General features: G+C 39.0%; 1 protein-coding gene and 1 pseudogene across 2 annotated transcripts in view; both read left to right on the top strand.

Annotated features, from left to right (window-relative positions):
- HPSE2 (heparanase 2 (inactive)) overlaps positions 1 to 20548 on the top strand; it is a 529690-nt gene that overhangs the window by 207996 nt on the left and 301146 nt on the right. The window lies entirely within an intron of this gene.
- Positions 7139 to 7353, top strand: LOC308528815 (small nuclear ribonucleoprotein G-like; annotated as a pseudogene). The gene has a single exon. The product of its transcript is annotated as a small nuclear ribonucleoprotein G-like (transcript).

Here is a 20548-nt window from a genome sequence, read left to right as displayed (position 1 = left end):
TTGCTAAGTGCAACTAAAATCCGTGGATATTATGTGTATAAAGACTCTGAAAGGTAGTGATAAGAAGGCAGGCCAGGACTCAAGGAATGACATGGTAGTGAGTTCCCTGAGTTTTCTTTTTGTTTCACATATCACAGACTTAGAGATGTAAAGGCCAGCAACCTATAAATGCCAATAAAGCAGACCAAAAACAGCCAGTTCTCTATAGCCAAAGGACCAGTAAAGGAGCAACCTAGCAACACAGAAAACTTTTACACAACTGCTCTATTCTACCAAAACACCACAAAAAATTGTGTACCCACTCCATCATGCTACCAAAGGATAAGTGGCCAGGCTATACTCTACTATAAAGCTCTAGTGTTGTTCCCCAATACCCTCATCAGAGTGATGTCAGATAAATACAGTAGAGAACCTGGACTTGCATCCCTACTGACTGCCAATGAGGTGCTCCTTTCCTCCTTTACTGTGATGTTAGTGGAGACTACAGGGAGCTGAAACTTCCACCAAGCAATGACAAGAAGCTGCCCTTAGGTGTCAGTGGAGGTTGAATGGGTAACGTGGACTTTTATTTCCACCTGTCAGTACTAAAGCAGGGCCTTCACATCCTCAACAAGAATAGTAAAAAAAAAAAAAAAAAAAAAAAAAAAAGCCAGTTAAAAGGGAATGTTTAAAGAAGACTCAGAGTCTCATAACAAAATATGGGCATGTCCAGTTTCCTACCAAGAGCCAGATCTTGAATGAAAAAAGACAATCAATCGATGCTATCTTAGTTTTTAAAATTTATTACGTACTAGAGGCCCAGTGCACGAAATTCATGCACTTGTGGGGGAGGAGGGGTTGCTTCAGCCTGGCTTGCGCCCTCTTGCAGTCAGGAAGCCCTCGGGGAATGTCCAACTGATGGCTTAGGTCTGCTCCTCCTGGGGTGAGGGCCTAAGCTGGCAGTCGGACATCCTTAGTGCTGCCTTGGAGGCAGGAGAGGCTCCTGCCACCGCCTCTGTGCTCGCCAGCCGTGAGCCTGACTTCTGGCTAAGCGGCGCTCCCCCTGTGGGAGTGTACTGGCCACCAGGGGGCAGCTCCTGTGTTGAGCATATGCCCCCTGGTGGTCAGTGTGCGTCATAGCGACCGGTCATTCTGCTGTTTGGTCAATTTGCACATTAGCCTTTTATTATATAGGACTAGGGGCCCGGTGCACGAAATTCGTGCACTGGGTGTGTGTTGGGGGGAGAGTGTCCCTCAGCCCAGCCTACCCCCTCTCACATACTGGGAGCCCTCAGGCGTTGACCCCCATCACCCTCCGATCGCCTGATCGGCCCCTTGCCCAGGCCTGACGCCTCCGCCAGAAGTGTCAGGCTTGGACAGGGGACTCCCATCTCCCCCCGATCACTGGCTCTGGCCCCCGCCCAGGCCTGAGGCCTCTGGCCCAGGAATCATGCCTGGGCAGGGGACTCCCATCTCCCTCTGATCACTTGCTCCACCCCCCGCCCAAGCCTGATGCCTCTGACCCAGGCTTCAGGCCTGGGCAAGGGGACCATCATATCCCCCCAATCCCCGGCTCCGCCCCCCACCCAGGCCTGATGCCTCGGCCAGAGGAGTTGACCCCCATCACCCTCCGATCACCAATCACCGGATCAGCCCCTTGTACAGGCCTGAGGCCTCCGGCAGAGGTGTCATGCCTGGGCAGGGGACCCCCAGCTCCCTGCGGTTGCAGGCTCCGCCCCTGCCCAGGCCTAACGCCTCTGGCCTAGGCGTCCAGCCCAGGCAGCAGGGACCTGCAGTGGCAGCGGGGGGCGCCGAGATCGTGGGCTTCGCTTTAGGCCCAGGCAAGGGACCCCTAGCTCCTGGGACTGCCAGCTTCGACCATGCCCAGCTCCCATCGCTGGCTCCACCCCTACTTCCTGCTATCACTGGCCAGGGCGGCAAAGGCGCCTGATTCTCCGATCATGGCTGGGGGGGCAGGGCAAAGGCGGCCACAGGGCCGCCTTTGCCCTGCCCCCCCCCCCAGCTTTTAGCTCCCCCCTGGGTTTCTGATCACTGTCAGTGGCAGGGGGCTTCTTCCTGCTTTCCCTTTCGCCTCCCTGCATTGTGCCTACATATGCAAATTAGCCGCCATCTTGTTGGCAGTTAACTGCCAATCTTAGTTTTCCTCTTTTATTAGTGTAGATTAGTTTATGGTGTACAGCTTAGTTGTTAGAAAATCATATACTTTACATAGTGTTCCCCTTGATATTTCCAGTACATAGTCATTACATTATTGTCTACATTTCCTATGCTTTACTTATTTCATGTGACTATTTTTTAACTACCAATTTGTGTTTCTTATTGCCTTCACCACTTTTACCCAGTGCCCCAATCCAACCTCCCTTCTGGCAATCACCAGTTCTCTCTCTATATCTATGAGTCTGTTTCAGTTTTGTTAATTTATTTTGTTCTCTAGGTTCTACATGTAAGTGAAATCATACAGTGTTTGTCTTTCTCTGACTAGCTTATTTCACTGAGCATAATACCCTCCAGGTCCATCCATGCTATCTCAAATGGTAAGATTTTATTCTTTTTTGTTGTTGTTCGTTAATCCTCATCTGAGGATTTTTCCCCCCATTGATTTCTAGAGAGAGTGGAAGTGAAGGGGAGAGACAGAGAGAGAAACATTGATGTGAGAGAGAGACATTGATTGGTTGCCTCCTGCATGCGCACCCTAACCTGGGCCCCCAACCATAAAATCATTTTCGTTGCTACTTCATAACTAATTTTGCTACTGTTATGAATCGTAATGTAAATATCTGATATGCAGGATGTATTTTCATTGTTACAAATTAAACATAATTAAAGCATAGTGATTAATCACAAAAACAATATGTAATTATATATGTGTTTTCCAGTAGTCTTAGGCGACCCCTGTGAAAGGGTTGTTCGACCCCCAAAGGGGTCGCGACCCACAGGCTGAGAACCGCTGCCATAGAGGTCCTGGATTTAGGGCTTTCCTTATAGCTGATCACTTGTATCTAGCACACAAATCTTTCTCCCCAAATTGTCACCTACTAATTTATAGGTATTAACCCTTACCTTGAAAGAGGAGCATAGGATAGGTGACAGAACCATGGAAATTATTCCCTTAATAAGATTCCCCTGCACCCTTGGGAGGAGGTCTGTGACTGCATTGATTTTAGAACATTTCCTCACATTTAGAACATTTCCTGGATCCAACTGCTAGAGAATAGACTTTGAAAAGACAAGGCTGTGCTGATAAGTGATGTCACAGTTGGGCAAAAGAGCATGTGCTAATGAACCATGCAAAGCCCCAGTCACTAAAGTTGGGGTTTTACACATGTGTTTTTATGGATCTTTATTTACCATGAACATTTAGATGGTAATTGGAGCACAAATTGTCTGTTAAAATAGTTATTTCAGCTTTCCCCTGACCATTGTAATCTTTTGGTAATCCCTCTTTTGGCCCTTTCCAGCTGTCTGCCCTTTATGCAGAGAGGGGCCAGCTTCCCCTTTACTGCTGTGAGTGAAGGCTGAGCCTTAATGTGTGGCCACTTACATAGCTTCTCAGCTTTCTAGTGAAAAAAGAGGCCAGATCACTTTATATGGTAACTGGCTTCTCCAATGTGGAGAGCAACTCTGTTCACTCCCAGAGCAGATGTTCACATTGATGAAAATGACATAAATAATAGCATTTTTCAGTTACTGAGTACTCAGTATATACCAGGAACTGTACTAAATGCTCTATCTGCCTTGGCCCATTTAATTCTCACAATAAGCACACGAGTGGGCTCTATTGTTATAATCAGCTTACAAGTGATGTTAATTGAGGATCAGAGAGGAAAAAAATTTGTGCCTAAGGTTACCCAGTTTGAGCACCTAGTGGACCCAAGTGTGTAGGAGTACAGAGTCTATCCACTTAACTATCATGCCAGACTGCCTCCCTTGACTAGAATTCTTCTGTGTTGACTTTGAGGCAGTGTCATCCAAATATTCTCCCGGCAGCTGGATGAAGCTGCTTGCAGCAGGAAAGGCAAATTCTCCTGAGAAGCAGATGAACGTTATACTCCAGAGAACTCTGTTGTATGCCTGAATTGCTTCTGCCCTTGGGGCTCAAAGAGAAGACTGTGATTATTTAAGTTGAGAATTCACTTGATTCAAGACAAAATTCTTATGCATAGAGTTTTCACTATTTTTAGTTATCTGTTTTTTATGGGGAGTTTAATCTAATTTAATTCAATTATATGAAATGTTAGTAAAAGATGTTCTGGAACTTAGAATGAAACATGTGACCCAAGGGAGGTGGGTAAGTCATTAAGAATAAAATGTCTGACTGTGAGGGCTGTTAAACACTGGGTCTTTGTGTAATCTCTTGAAAATCCTGAGGACCAGCTACATTTCTGTCTCCCAGAGATGGTTTAGGTGTGAGGTTCTCAGCAGAGGACCTCAGGTTTCCTTGTGATTCTTATTCTTCATAAATTTAACTTAAACTACTGTGTCAGTTTAGGTCCTCTGAGAAGCACACACCAAGACAGGAATTAGACATCTCCGAGTTTTATTTGGAGAAACAACCATTAAGGGTAAAGAGGAAAGAATCAAGAGTAGGCAGGGAGAGCCTTCAGAGAGTGATGCAGGTCTGACAGTTGTGAAAGGTGCAGAAGGAAAGAAAATTGGGCAGGAAGAGCTTCAGTCCACAAAGCAATTCTGAGAAAGTCTTGGCTAGGCTGATGGGAGACTTTAGGAAAACATCCCCCATTAAAGAAATTTGTGCTGGGGGGACGGCCTAGCTCTCTTCACCTTCTGTACTTAGTCATTGCCTGGGAGCAGCATGGGGGTCAGAGGGTGGAGGGCAGGGTGCGGAGCATGACCTCAGAGTGAACACTGCAGTAGATCTAAAGTACAACAGCTGGAGGCTGTCAGCTAGCTATGCTTCAAGCAGCAGGCTCTCTTGAAGGGACGAGAGCTGAGTGGACCATATCCATGTCTACTGCAGTTGCATACAACATTGCTAAACTGGGGTATTTTCCTAAAATTTACTGCTAGTGTCAAGTGAACCAAGAAGTAAACTATTTTTTTTCCTAAAAATAAATCCCCTGGCATCAAAGCGCATTGTCTAATAAGACTCCTTGATCCCTTTCTTTCTAGACCCCATACCCAACTCTTTGGCTGTTTATTTTTATTTTTTTCTGGAATCTGCTATAGCTTTGCCATGTTGGTATCGAATAATTGTTTTAAGTGCTTCAAATTTATGTTATGTGCGTAGGAAGAACACATTTGTACTTACTTTTCACTTTCACTTTTCCATAAATATTAAATAATCTAAAATGATAATTTTGTCTCTTGAATATATTTAAAATGTGTTCTTTCTCTCTATTCCCTGTGCTATTAGATTAGGGCAGTTCTCTCATCCCTACTTCCTTGGATTTTTTAGTAGCTTTCCATCTGTTCTCTCTGCCTCTGTCTTGTCGATGTTTGATTCACCTTCTGTACAGTACAAAACACAAATGTGACCTTTTTAGAAAACCTCAATGGCTTATTAGCATTTAGAGGGGGAAAACCCCAAGCTCCTGCTCACCTTGCTAACCTTTTCTCCTTCAATTCTCCTCCATGTGCTTGCTCTTTTAGTGCTATGGAACCAATCATAGTTCTGCTTATTGCCTGCCTGTGTATATACACCGTTCTTTGTCTAAACTGTACTCTTTTGTATCCACTTGACATACTGCTACTAAATATCTGGTTAGGTAGCATATTCTCTTGGAAGCTTTTGTGGATTTCTGTTCAGAACTGACCCTTCATCTGTAATTGGAAGCTCCATGTTTTGTATTATAATTATTTGTACCCTTTCCATAATGGGCCAGGTTGTGTTTTATTTATATTTATAATCCTTGCCCCTAGCACAGTGGTTGGCCCATCAGAGGTGCTCAATAAATAATGGTGAACTGAACCAAAATTGAGTTACATTCCTTGTATTGCCCACAATGTCTATCACAGAGTCTCTTTGAACAAATATTTGTGAAATGGGATGTAAATGAATGAAATGAAAATGTATTTAAGGAACATTAAGAAAACTCAATTTCAGTATTCATTAACTGGACTTGTTGATGCTATTTACATCTTAATGATTTTCATTATTTGAGAGCAGTTGCCTTACTTGTCTTATTATGTATATCACATATATTTATATAAATATGATGATGCAATAGGCAAGATTTGAGGGTTTGAGTTACCTGGCAAGCATGGCCTTGACATATCATTTTCATTTTCATATAACTTGTACCTGGACAATTATATTGGGTTATATCTTCAGAACAATGTCACTAGTGATGTATGACTGATTTGCATTAAAATTCCCACTGGGTATTGTCACTAGAAAGAGAAACAGAAAAGAAATTAAACTTTATTGCTAGATGCCTACCAGAGTTCCTCTTTTACAAGTATTGCTACATATTTATTTATTTTTGTTTCATTTATCATTTCACTTATTCATTCACTCATTCATTTATCTTTTAGCTTATAGTGGTAGGTAAAAACAGTCCACAAGGAAAGAAAGTAAAGATTAGATGCCAATTATTAAGTGCTCATTCAGGTGACATAATCTCAGAACAGCTCTATGAGGTAGTAGAAACTATTCTATTCATTTTAAACATGAAGAATTGGATGTTCAGAGATGTTAACTAGTGGAGCTAGGATTTGAAGGTAGGAATTAGTGCTCTGAAATAGCTCTATTTCAGGATTGATTTCAGAATTATTCCCATCTAGTCACGTGAAGATTGCTTCTGTATTTTATATTCCTGAGTTGTTTTCCACTCAATCCAGGAATCTGATGATACCAATTTCCATATTAGATGGCATACAGAATTAAGTTCTGAATCAGCGTCATACTTATTGAATATCTAATGTATATAGTTAGAATTGTATAGATTAGTTCTTAATTTGCCTATAAGAATTATTTCTATTGAAATTGCTAATGGTTCTTTCTCAAATTCAACTAGCTAAAAGTGAATTGGGGTGGTGGGGAGGGTGTCTGCATTTAAACAGACCATGATAAATTGGGATCTGTATTTGTATACATTTATAAATGGATTTCTCCAAGCATGAGGGAGGAATTCCATTTGGAAGCATGTTTTGAGTTCTCTGAGTAGACATCATTAGCAAAGCTTACCCCCTTGAGTTAAAAACACTATGGATAAGAAATTATCACTGAAATTAAATGGTGGCAGACATGTCCAAGGACTAATATAGGGATTTGATCCTTTTATGAATCTTGTGATAGATGAATGTGTGGAGATGGCAACTAGTGGGCAACAGAACAATATTGGAATGGTGATAATAGGAGGAAATAATGTAATCATATTGGAAGCTTTGGAATGACTATTAAGAATGGCTGTGTTTACCAGAGAAATCAACTGCTTCCACAAGTCTCACCACAACACCTGTTTTATAATATGAAAATTTGGTCATGTACATTTTCATACTGAACGTTTTTGACAAACTTTTGTAGTAGGGAAAAAAAGGCCTCATCCTTCCCTACATTCCCCACCAAAAAAATAAGAATAAAAAAACCTGGTACAATCTGACATAGTTGCTAACTCCCCATGTGAGACCTATATTTTGCTTTTAATAAAGACAGGCCACAGTATAGCCCAAGAGGAACTCCAGTCAGACCTATAGCAGCCTCATTTCCTCCCAGTAGGAGGCCTGGTGAAGATAGATGCTCTAGATATACAGCACTGCTAATGTGGAAAGGGTTGACTGAGGAGGGAAGCAGGGGTGAGCCCTGTGTAAAGGCAGGGGCCAGGTCTATGTGTTAAGGCTAATCAGAATAGATGATCTGATTATCTCCCAGAATATAAACACTTCCAAAAGTTAATGGTTCTATTTATGTTGAAAGAAATCAAGAAACAAACTTGGTTATGTTATTTGGAATAAATCTGTGCAGATGGTAAGCAGAACCAGAAACTGTTTGAAGTTTTCATGACAAGTTAAGGCATACATGAATATGGTAACTTTTCCTTTTTGAAAGCGCTTGATTTTATCAGCTTGTTTACCTATCTGTCACAATAGAGCATAAAACCAAGAAGCGTTTGCATAGACTGATATCTGAGAAACATGTTCCTGGTAGCTGCGAAGCAGCAAGAAAGGCATATATCAGTTTTCTGCTCTTTATTAAATGCAGTAATAAACTAGTTCTTCGAAAATCACCTAACTGGGTGTCAAATGGAGTGTGACAGTGGGCAGATTTATAGCAAGGGGTAGATATTGTCTATGTAACAAATTGCTCTCTTGCATCAGTATTTCATGCCCTGTGTAGATAAATCAAAAGCAATTTGTCACATTCTCAAAATTCACTCCCATTAAGTTGTTAAACAAAGCAAGTAATTGTTACAGAATTTTCTATTCTTTAATCTTTAAGCAAAGGACACCATTTAGGTCTCTGACAAACCTGGCTGTTTATTGCAGCCCGAACAGAACTGGTTAAGTCTTATTTTGCCTTCCAAGAGGGAGCTAAAAGTAATTGCAAAATATTTTGTCCCCCTTGGCTCTGTGCGTAGATTTAAAATTAAATTGGTTCTGGTTAGTAAGCTAGAACAGGGCAACTAAATTGAATTTTCTGAGGAATGTTGTGAATCCTATGTGGAAAAAAACACCATACGAAGTTTGTATGTTTCCTGCTATTCTTTTTGTACTCTGCTCGCTCTTGTCCATTGTAATCTTTTCATACTTTCCTCCCTGTTGGTAAGGCCAGCCTCAGTTGTATCTCATTTGGAGTCTTATAAGCATTTTTACCTGTGACTATTTCTGTGGAAGTTTCAGACATTCCTTGTAGTTAACTTTTCCAAACACTCTTCCTCTCACAAGTGCAAGTTACTCTCTTTCTTTTCTTCTCGTACACACTTCATGGAATGAGATTATTGTTAGCATTTTATGGAGTTTGCACGAAGGAAAAGCAAACATAAGACCAGAGACTGGGGCATGTGAAGTGTTAGTCTGTTGGTTATGTTTTTAAATCATGATCACAGATTTTAGTTCTAACTATGACATTCTAGAGAAGATTCTAGAATTATCCCCTTACAATTAAACCTTTCCCTGCTTCTCATTTTAAAAAATATTTTAACATTTATTTTCTTGGTGTAAAACTAATGCTTGCTCATTGTAGAAAATATTAAAAATTTAAAGGTATAGAAAGAAATATATAAAAATTGTTTCAAAGCTTAGTGAGGTATATAGAAGTATGTAGGAGAAAAAATAATTTTACTATCAAAAGATAAAAATATGAATGATATCATATTTCCTTCCAATTTTTTTAGTGCATAAAATTTTCTGTATTGTTGAGCTTATATTGTGTATACACTTTTGAATGTTTTTTTTTTTAAATATTGGAAAGTTTTATAATGTGTATGTGTGTTGTTGTTGTTTTTTTCTTAAATTGATCTTTGCTATAGGGGCCTGGCCTTGGGGTATGGTCTATCACATAGCGCTCTTCCCTTTTTCTTTAAATGTTTAGGTAGCAGAGCATCTGAAATGTGATAAAATTAGCTTCAGTTTGATGGGAGATGGATGTCTATCTTCTAAGCTCTTCTCCCTTTGCCCTTAATGTAGAGGGCAGGTATCTTAGTGCTGCCACAGCTCAGATGTCCCAGCTTCCATTAGGTTGATTTTTTAATAAACTAATAAACATTCATTCTCTATGTAAGAAGATCAGACATAGATCTGATGTTACAGCAAATTACTAAATGTGGCTGGCCTGGATTAAGAAGTGTTTGCTATTTGGTCTTTAGGCAACATATTGGTGCAATCTTAATTTTTATTTTATGGTTTCTTCCCGGAAGATTAAGGCTTCAACTGACACTAAATTGTGTGGGTTTGAGAAATTATAGTGCTTTCTGTTTTGTTTTCTTTTGCCTTTTATTTTTGTTGAATAGCACTAGGCCTCATAATGCTTAGTACTCCATTTTTATCTACTAAAATTTCACTTCTCTCACTGATCTTATGAGAAACAAACAAACAAACAAAAAAATTTAACTGCTTACTTGATTCCCCTCAGTTATTTGTGCATTTGAGGTTCCACCAGTCATTCAGCATGGTACTTTGCTCGCTTTTGTTAAGGAAGCATCCCCTTCTTTTTAATTCCTTAAATTGTTTCCTTTCAAGAGATTGGTTTAAAATTTTTTGAAGATCCATCTTACAGGCTCCCAATGAAAGCTTTAATTTCATTTTATCTGCTCTGATTCAGGCATTTGAAAGCTATGGTAGGCACTCAGTGGTTCATATCCCCAGGCTCTGTCAGTGGCATTTGGGCTGCTCATTTGGGAAAATTTTAGACCAGTTTTTCTCACAAATAAAGTCTTTTTTTATGGTATTTTCTGATAAAATTTCAGACTTCTCTGACGCCAATTATTTTTCAAAGCATTTCTGGGCCCTGCTTTGCACTAACTAAAGATACCATAAGAGGTTATGGAGATTTACACAAAATATACTTCATTGCATGAAGATAGATTACAAATGATTTCTGTCCTACAGCTCATTTCAACAGTTCTACCATTAAAGGAGATAAATAATTTAAACTGTTAATTAACTTCCAGTGTGTACAATATGCAAGCTTTAGGGGCAGTGACTTGAACCATCTCAATTTGATTACAGGACCTCTTTAGGCTACTCAAGGTTTCAGTATAAAGAGATGGGGTTCTTTTTTTAACATTTTGCAATGTTGTTGCTTAGTTAGATTATAACTCTACTTTGGCTATAAATTATTTAATATAATTCTTCAGTACATTTCTTTTGAATATCTGAAATCTTTGAATAGAGCTTCTTTAGCTAACATATAAGAAAGAAAAGGGAGATATAAGAAAGAAGAGAAACTTAAACTCGTACCAAATGGCATTACTAGAGAATTATGTTCTACAGAGCATGGTGTCTAGCTGAGGCAGATGTTAACAATTCACTGGGTTGATATTAGAGATGTTTATTACAGAGAACAAAGTCAGTTGCTAAGTATAGGACTTTTCCCTCTTTTTGCATCTTCCTTAAATTCCATATCCACTCAGTCCCCAAGACTTATTCATGGTAATCTCTATCTTCAGTGCCACTGCATTATCAATGTATTCGTTATAAACGTTTATTATTTAACTAGTGGCCTGTTGCACAAAGATTTGCTCAATAGGCCTTCCTTCCCCTGGCTGCTGGCACCGGTTTTCCTCTGGCACCCGGGACCCAGGCCTTTGGTCTGGCTGCAGCAGTGAGGCTTGGCTTCTCCACTCTGGCTGCTCCCAGCCCCTCCTTTTTTTTTTTTTCCAGCTCCTCAAGCAGAGCCCAGGGCTGGCTGGAAGCCTGGGTTGCCCCCGGCGACCCAGGCCCCCAGCCACTCCTTGAGTGGAGCCTAGGCTCCCAGCCCCTCCTTGAGCAGAGCCCAAGGCCAGCGGAAAGCTTGGCTTCCTCCATCGCCGGGAGCAACCCAAGCCTCCTGCTTGCTCCAGCTCCGTGGCTGATGCCATCTTCAGTCATCTTCAGTCTTTGCTCGGAGCCTGCGTATGCAAATTAACCACCATCTTTGTTGGATTAATTTGCATAGTCACTCTGATTGGCTGGTGGGTATAGCGAAGTGGTGGAGTGATGGTTAATTTGCATGTTTCTCTTTTATTAGTGTAGATATGTTCTGGATACTACATTATCATATTTAGACACATATCATATTAATGATTCTACAAAGGTAGGTATTATTGTCTGTATTTTACAGAAAAGGAAACAGCCCTAGCAGGTTTGACTCAGTGGATAGAGCGTCAGCCTGTGGACTGAAGGGTCCCAGGTTTGATTCCGGTCAAGGGTATGTACCTGGGTTGCGGGCACATCCCCAGTAGGGGGAGTGCAAGAGGCAGCTGAATCGATGTTTCTATCTCATTGATGTTTCTAACTCTCTATCCCTCTCCCTCTCTCTTCCTCTCGGTAAAAAATCAATAAAATATATTTTAAAAAAGAAAGAAAAGGAAACAGAGGTTTGGGTAGATTATGTCATTTCACAAGGTTAAATAATGTGTAACTTTTTAAACCCATATCCATCTGGTCCCAAAACAAATTCATCCATTGCTTGTTCTATTTGTGAAAGCCTTCTAATTTTCCTGCCTTCACCTCCATTTAATTTCTAACTCCTTTCTTTCCTTTTTTTGCAACAAAACTATGTTAATATTAAAGTATGCAAACATCACTGCCCTCAATTGCCTAAACAATGAAGTCTAAACCTCTAGGCTTGTTTCAGTTCGATCCTAGCTAGATCCCTCTCTCATCTCTGACTACTCTTTTACCCATTTCCTATTTGTCTACCTCCTGGCTCCCTGTGCTTCAGCTATTTATGGTTCAGATTTGTTGGCATTATCTGAATGTTTCCTACTCGTTAACATTTTTGTTGCTATTTCAGTTGCCTAGAACACACTCTGCCTGACTCTTCTTAGTTTGTGAACTCCTACTCACCTTTCTAGACCAGCAGTTCTCAACCCCTTTCACAGGGGCCGCCTAAGACCATCAAAAAACACATGTTTTCGATGGTCTTAGGAACTGAGACAACGCTCCTCTATCCATTTCCAGGCGGGTCCACCCACATGCAGATATGCCCACATAGGAGTAACCGACGTGATGACATCATTGTGCCAACCCCATCACATACACCCTATACAAATACAAGTGTATGTGACAGGGTTGGCACCATAATGTACTTATGCGGACCAGTCACACATGTATAGAGAGAAGCTAGTGTGTAGAAAGCAGCTGCTGTGTTGAAAGCAGCTACTCTGTTAAAAGCAGCTACTGTGTTGAAAGCAGCAGTATTGGAGGTAAAACGACACTTCATGAATTATAATTACTAGGTAAATGTAAAATCATGTACTGTAAAATCATCAACTACTGCAAAAAAATATATATCTGTACCATGGGAAGTTAATCTGGATGCTGATTGGTCTTTTTATATTCAGCTATGGTTGATGTGAATACTGCCCCCTTATGATAGTAACAGATTTATAAAAAAAAACCCAAAAAACAAAAACAACACAGAGAATGGTAAATTATAGGAAACTTTAATGAACTGTGTTGACTGAACTTTGCCATGTATCATCTTTTGTATTATGAAAGCTATTGTTATATATTATTTTCATTAGCAAACCATCCCATGACAGTGGATCGTGTAGAGAAGAACGTTAAGAAAAGAAAATATAGTGAGGATTTTTTACAGTATGGTTTTACCTCAATAATTACAGCAGGAATTGTGAAACCGCAATGTGTTATTTGTTGTGAAGTTCTATCAGACGAATCTATGGAGCTGAACAAACTAAAACGCCATTTTGATAGCAAGCATCTGAGCTTTGCCGGCAAGGATACCAACTATTTTAGAAGCAAAGCTGATGGACTCAAGAAAGCCAGACTTGACACTGGTGGCAAGTACCACAAACAAAACGTAGCAGCCGTTGAAGCTTCATATTTGGTGGCACTCAGAATCGCCAGAGCTATGAAACCTCACACCATTGCTGAGGATTTACTGTTGCCAGCGGCCAAAGACATTGTTCAAGTTATGATCAGAGACGAATTTGTTACGAAATTGAGTGCAATTTCCTTATCTAACGACACTGTCCGCAGAAGAATAGATGACATGCCTGTTGATATTCTTGATCAGGTAATCCAGGAAATTAAATCTGCTCCACTTCCAATATTTAGTATCCAGCTTGATGAATCTACAGACATTGCAAACTGTTCACAGTTACTGGTTTATGTGAGGTATATTAATGATGGCGACTTTAAGATGAGTTTCTTTTTTGCAAACCTCTTGAAACAGCAACTACTGCACGTGATGTATTTGACACAGTTGGTTCATTTCTGAAAGAGCATAAGATCTCTTGGGAAAAGGTTTGTGGCGTTTGCACAGATGGTGCTCCAGCTATGCTAGGATGTCAATCTGGATTTCAGCATTTGGTACTGAATGAGTCACCAAAAGTCATCGGAACTCACTGTATGATTCATCAGAAAATATTAGCAACGAAGATGCTGCCACAAGAGTTACAAGAAGTAATGAAAAGCGTCATAAGTTGTGTCAATTTTGTAAAGGTGAGCACTTTAAACAGTCAACTGTTTTTGCAACTGTGCAACGAGTTGGATGCGCCAAACAATGCTCTGCTATTTCACACTGAAGTGAGATGGTTGTCGAGAGGAAAAATTTTAAAATGTGTTTTTGAGCTTCGTGATGAACTCAAAACGTTTTTTAATCAGAAAGCAAGACCGCAGTTCAAAGCACTTTTCAGCGATAAAAGTGAACTGCAGAAAATAGCTTACTTGGTTGCCATCTTTGCCATCTTGAATGAGTTAAATCTATCACTGCAAGGACCAAAATGCAACATACCTCGATTTGTCTGAAAAGACCCGATCATTCCAAATGAAACTTCAGCTTTGGCAAAAATAAATTGGATGAAAATAAAATTTTCATGTTGCCTACCTTATCTGCTTTCTTTGAGGAACATGACATTGAACCAGACAAAAGGATTATGATGATAATTTCTGTGAAAGAACACTTGCACATGCTTGCAGACGAAATTTCATCATACTTTCCAAATCTACCTCACATTCCATTTGAACTTACCAAAAGCCCATTCACAGTCAAAGTTGAAGATGTTCCTGAGACAGCACAAGAGGAGTTCATTGAACTTATTAACAACGATGCAGCAAGAACTGATTTCTCTACAATGCCAGTTACAAAATTCTGGATCAAGTGTTTGCAGTCATATCCTGTTCTGTCTGAGACTGTGTTGTGCCTTCTTCTTCCATTTCCAACAACATATCTTTGTGAAACAGGGTTTTCCAGCTTGTTGATTAGCAAGTCTAAATACAGAAGTAGACTTGTTGTGGAAGATGACCTTCGTTGTGCTCTTGCAAAGACTGCCCCGAGAATTTCTGATCTGATGAGGAAGAAGCAATCTCAACCTTCGCACTGACGTTGGCTTTTTACGCATACTGTCACAAAATGTAGCAATGTAGTTTACTGTTGTTATATTAAGACTGTTACCCATGTTACACCATGCTTCAAGTCAAAATTTCATTTATTTGTAATTAGAAATAAATATTTCACAATATATAATTACATATTGTTTTGTGATTAATGCTTTAATTATGTTCAATTTGTAACAAAGAAAATACATCCTGCATATCGATAACAGTAGCAAAATCACAGTTATGAAGTAGCAACGAAAATATTTTATGGTTGGGGGTCACCACAACATGAAGAACTGTATTAAAGGGTCATGGCATAGGAAGGTTGAGAACCACTGTTATAGACCAACCCCTGTGCTATTTGAGGAAGAGAAGTCATTCAAAAAGAAGAATAACTCATCTATATGGAAAAGCTTAACAACATCTTTTTATGAAGGCTGGGGAATAGCTCAGCTCAGTGCTTCCCAAAGTTTTTCATTTCGAGGCACAAGTGCAAATTTTCCATTTGCCATAACACACGCCTGGAGGGTTAAGAGACCACTGTGCTTCCATTAAAAAACAAAACAAAACAAAAAAAATATTTTATGCACTGACAAATTAGGATATTTACAACGTATTGTGAGTTGGAAAAAATTGTAAACATATATTTATATGTTTATATGTGTATGCATATTTGTGTATGAAAAAGGCTTAAAAACTTTCATCTAGACACTTTCAAAGATACATACACACATACACAGAAACATGTATATACATATATATTCTACAGTTGACTTTTGAGCAAATCAATTTGAACTGCATGGGCCCACTTATACGTTGATTTTTCCAATAAATACTGTAAATGTATTTTTCTCATTATTTTTATTGTTTCCTCATTTTCTTTTCTCTAACTTACTTTATTTTAAGAATAAAGATTATAATACATATAACATACAAAATAATGTTAATTGACTATGTTATTGGTAAGATTTCTAGTCAGTAGTAGGCTATTAATAGTTAAGTTTTGGGGGAGTCAAAAGTTATATGTGAATTTTTTACTCCATGGGGATTGGTGTCCTAATCCTGGCATTGTTCAAGGGTCAACTGTATATTACTTTAAACATTTCTCATACTTATGAATTATTCATATAATTTTTAAAATTAAAAAACACACACCAATGTTAGAGCGTAAAAACAGGATGAACTTAAAGATCATTATCATTTCACTTCCCATTGTAAATGCAGAAAGAGATAGAGGAAGGTTAGTCTGGGACTAAAAGCCAAGGCTTCATAGTCCAGGGCTAGTATTCATTCCATTATGTCATACTAGAGGCCTGGTGCATGAAAATTCATGCACTCGAGGGGGTCCTTCAGCCTGGTCTGCGCCCTCTCACAGTCTGGGACCCCTCAGGGGATATCCACCTGCCAACTTAGACCCACTTCCTGGGAGATCAGGCTTAGGCTGGCAGTCAGACATCCCTTTGGCAGCCTGGGAGTCCTTGGGTGATATCCGACTAAGCCTTTAGTCTGACATCCTTAGCACTGCTGCGGAGGTGGGAGAGGCTCTTGCCACCACTGCTGCACTGGCGAGCTATGAGCCAGCTTCTGGCTGAGTGGAGCTCCCCCTGTGGAAGAGCACTGACCACCAGGAGGCAGATCGTGCGTTGAGCGTCTGCCCCCTGGTGGTCAGTGTATGTCATAGCAACTGGTCGTTCCGCCGTTAGGGTCAATTTGCATATTACCCTTGTTTTATATAGGATACCTCTATTGTCTTTTCCATAGATTGATCTGCCAGAGATAATCTAGATTAGTGGTTCTCAACCTTGGCTGCACATTGGAATCACCTGGGAATCTTTTTAAAATCCTGATTTCTGGGCCTCATCCTCCGGAAATTCTGTTTCTTTGTTACTAATGTTGTGGCCCCACCCCATAAAAAAGAAGATTCTAATGTGCAGCCAAGGTTGAGAACCACTGATCTAGATCAAGTGTCAGCAAACTTTTTTTCTGTAAAAAAAAAAAAAAGTGAATATATTTGGCTGGGATCTATCATGTCTTCTCCTTCTCCTCCCCTCTCCCCAAACTCTTTAAAAATGTAAAAACTGTTCTTAGCTCTCAGGACAATGAAAAAGCAGGTCACAGACTGACCTAGGTGAAGTAGGAGAAAGAAAAAACACCAGAGGCAAGGAGGCCTGTTAGAAGGCTATTACAGCACTCCATAGTAAGGATACAGAGACCCCAACGAGGGTGAATGAGTGTAACTGGTAGGAGAACTGACAATACTGGGTGTGGAGAAAAAGCTTAAATGATTGTGCTCAAACCTCCCCAACTTTCTGTACCAATCCAGACTGTGTTTTAAATGTGTAGCAAGTATCACACGATCTCATTTATATGTGGAATCTAATGAACATAACTCTCAGTTATAAGAAAAAATATTGTATTTATTATTTTTCTCAGATCTTAGAGCACATTACTAATTTGATTCTCACTAATTTACAAAAAAAGTCGATAAAGCAACAATTGTTTGTAAAAAATATTAATATGTCACAGTGTACTATAGCATATAGTTTACAAAATAGTTTCATATCATGCTTACATTTAATTATTACAATAACCCATGGGCGGCATTTACTTTATTTTATGGTTGAAAAACTGGGACTCAAGGTAATTAAATAACTTATTTAAGATCACAAAGCTTTTAATCCATTTTTTCTGACTCTAAGTCTAATGGCAAAGTCTGTGCTCTCTTAGCACTTTTACATACTTTAATTATGGTACATGTTCATTTATACTTATAATAATAAAAAGCATAATATGCTAATTAGGCTGGACAACCTTCCAGATGAAGCCAGGGCTTCGAGGGAAGCCCGGGTCCCGGGTGCCAGAGGGAAGCCTGGGTCACAGGTGCCAGAAGGAAGCTGGTGCCGGCAGCCGGGGGAAAGAAGGCCTACTCTTGCACAAATTTCGTGCATTGGGCCTCTAGTTTTAATTATGTATTTACATATCTGCCTCCCTTACTAGACTGTAAAGTTTTTTAGGGCAGGCACCAGGTCTTATTTGACTTCATACCTTTGATTTCTTTTACTTTCTTGCCAGCTCAGTAATTTTACGAGATATTCTTATATTTTATTCAGAATTTAATTTTTATGCAAGTGAAGTTATGTTCAGGTTATCTAATTTGCTGTATGATTAGAAATGTGATCCAGGTATATTCTTTTAATATTTGGTATTCTAGTTCATGACTTTCTTATAATTTGACTTTATAAGTACAGATGTTTGCATGGAATGCCTACCCTTTCATGTTCAGCGTTGTGACTGTGTGACAGTTACTTAATTTTTTAAAGCCTGATTCTAAAAATGAGGATGAGCCCTAATCGGTTTGGCTCAGTGGATAGAGCGTTAGCCTGTGGATTGAAGGGTCCCAGGTTCAGTTCCAGTCAAGGGCATGTACCCTGGTTGCAGGCATATCCCCAGTAGGGAGTGTGCAGGAGGCAGTTTATCGATGCTTCTCTCTCATTGATGTTTCTAACTCTCTATCCCTCTCCCTTCCTCTCTGTAAAAAGTCGATAAACTATAAAAATAAAAATAAAAATGAGGGTGATAGTGATACCTACTTCATAATATTATTTGCAGGAATTAAATAGGATAATGTGCATAAGGCACATAGACCAGTATAGGGCATTTGGTAGTACTCAAGTTACCTACTCACTTCCTCCCTGCTCCAGGAAAGAGGACAGCTCTACAAAGGTTTAACAACAAAATAAAAGTGTTAATGTCTTTTCAACAATGTACTTCTCACTTCTGTCACAGAAGTTAGCCACAGTTCTTGGCTTTAGGAATAATTAAAATCATTCAGTGGGAACAAGAGACTTGTCATAAGGCAATTTATTTTCATTGTCAGTTAACTGGTTGATGAATTAGTTTGTGGTTTTTGGAAGTTGGGACTGGAACTTAACTCAGTTGTAAATATCTTGTTTGTTCCTATATTGTTCTGCAAAAGATAGTAGAGTGTTCTTTTGCTCAGGAAACATCTGAGAGTTCATAAATTTGAGAGAGTAAGAGAAAGGTTCATATTTGTTTATTTCTGATAGATTTCCCATATTTACTCTCATGCCTTGATCATGATAAGCACTTAGTAAATATTTGCTGAATTAAGCAGACGATGGATTTGGTGGTGTCAGAACATATTGAATAATTTTATTCCAAATTTATTCCAAAGTTCAGTTAGGATCTTTGGGATTATGATGGGATCTTGGTTGTCATTTTAGGGGATGACCTTTGACAGTAAAGGATTTGAATAAAACAACAGAGATATAGTGCACCTAATCCCAGTGTGCCTCTTGTTTTCTGATAACATTTATTTTACTTAAGTTTTTCTTTTTTTTCTATTCCTCTTACTTAATTTTGAGAAGAATGTTTTTCAACTTTATACTCATCTTTATTTTATGTTCCCAATCCCTAGTATTATGTCTGAAAGATTTGTGACAAAATGCTAGAAGTATAAATAATTCTCTCACACTCTCAATTTAAGAATGTAACAATTATTAAATTTATTACTTACATTCCATGAATCAGTTAGAAATAAATGTTCTATATTTATGGGTTTCAAATGCAGTGGTTTTTATGGTTTGAATTATTTATTCCATTTATTCTTTTCCTTGCTTATGGGGATATTTTGACATTTTTATGACCTGTTGTTTAAAATAGTTTCCATTGGTTATTGGGGCTGATTTGGATATGGTTCTCTTTTATTTGTTTCTTTCTGAGTTCAATTGATATTTAGAGTAAATATTTTGATGGACTGACCAAAGAAGTTTAAAATGTAATCCTATCAGTAAAATAGCTATGTCAAAAGTATATCGTCTCACTATGCACACACCATAAAGATGTTCTAGCTATCAAGATGGCTGGGCTTGGTGCCCTTTTACAACACAAGTGAGCCAGAACTGTCACTGCTTAAAATATTTTTTACCTGGAAGGTTTTGTCTGTTTTGTTTCATTTGTTTGTTTTCATCTACTGAATTAATTTTTAATAGCATTACATAACAGTACCATATTAATATTAAAAAAGTATTTAAAAAGAAAAAAACAGAGTAACTCAATTTATCCAAATAGATCAACTAATTTCATTTTTCCCCTGTTCTTTTCTAACCCTTATATAAATGTATGCACATTTTTGTATAGTTGAAATCATAGTACACAAGCAATTTGGGTCATGCTTCTTCACTTAGCATTATGTCATACATATTTTCCCATAATATCAAATACCATCTACCCCTTATAATAATGGTAATAGCTTCTCAATTATTGATTAGGTTTTAGCTTGTTTGTTTTTACCACTTTTCATTGTTGAACATTTAGATTTTTTTTTTATTATACTCAGTGTATCTACAAATTATTTCCTCAAACACCTTGCTTCTTTTTCACAATTATTTCTTAAGGATGAATTCTCAGAAGTGAGGTTATTGGGTCAAAGCTATCCTATATAATAAAAGGCTAATATGCAAGTAGACCAAATGGTGGAACAACCGGAACAACCGAACAACCAGTCGCTATGATGTGCACTGACCACCAGTGGGCATGCGCAGAACATGGCGATCGTCAGCCATAGTGGGATGGTGGAGCAGGTGAA

Source organism: Myotis nattereri (genome assembly GCF_964212035.1).
Source record: "Myotis nattereri genome assembly, chromosome: 13".
In the NCBI taxonomy this organism is placed as follows: domain Eukaryota; kingdom Metazoa; phylum Chordata; class Mammalia; order Chiroptera; family Vespertilionidae; genus Myotis; species Myotis nattereri.
This window is presented reverse-complemented; position numbering and strand designations above follow the sequence as displayed.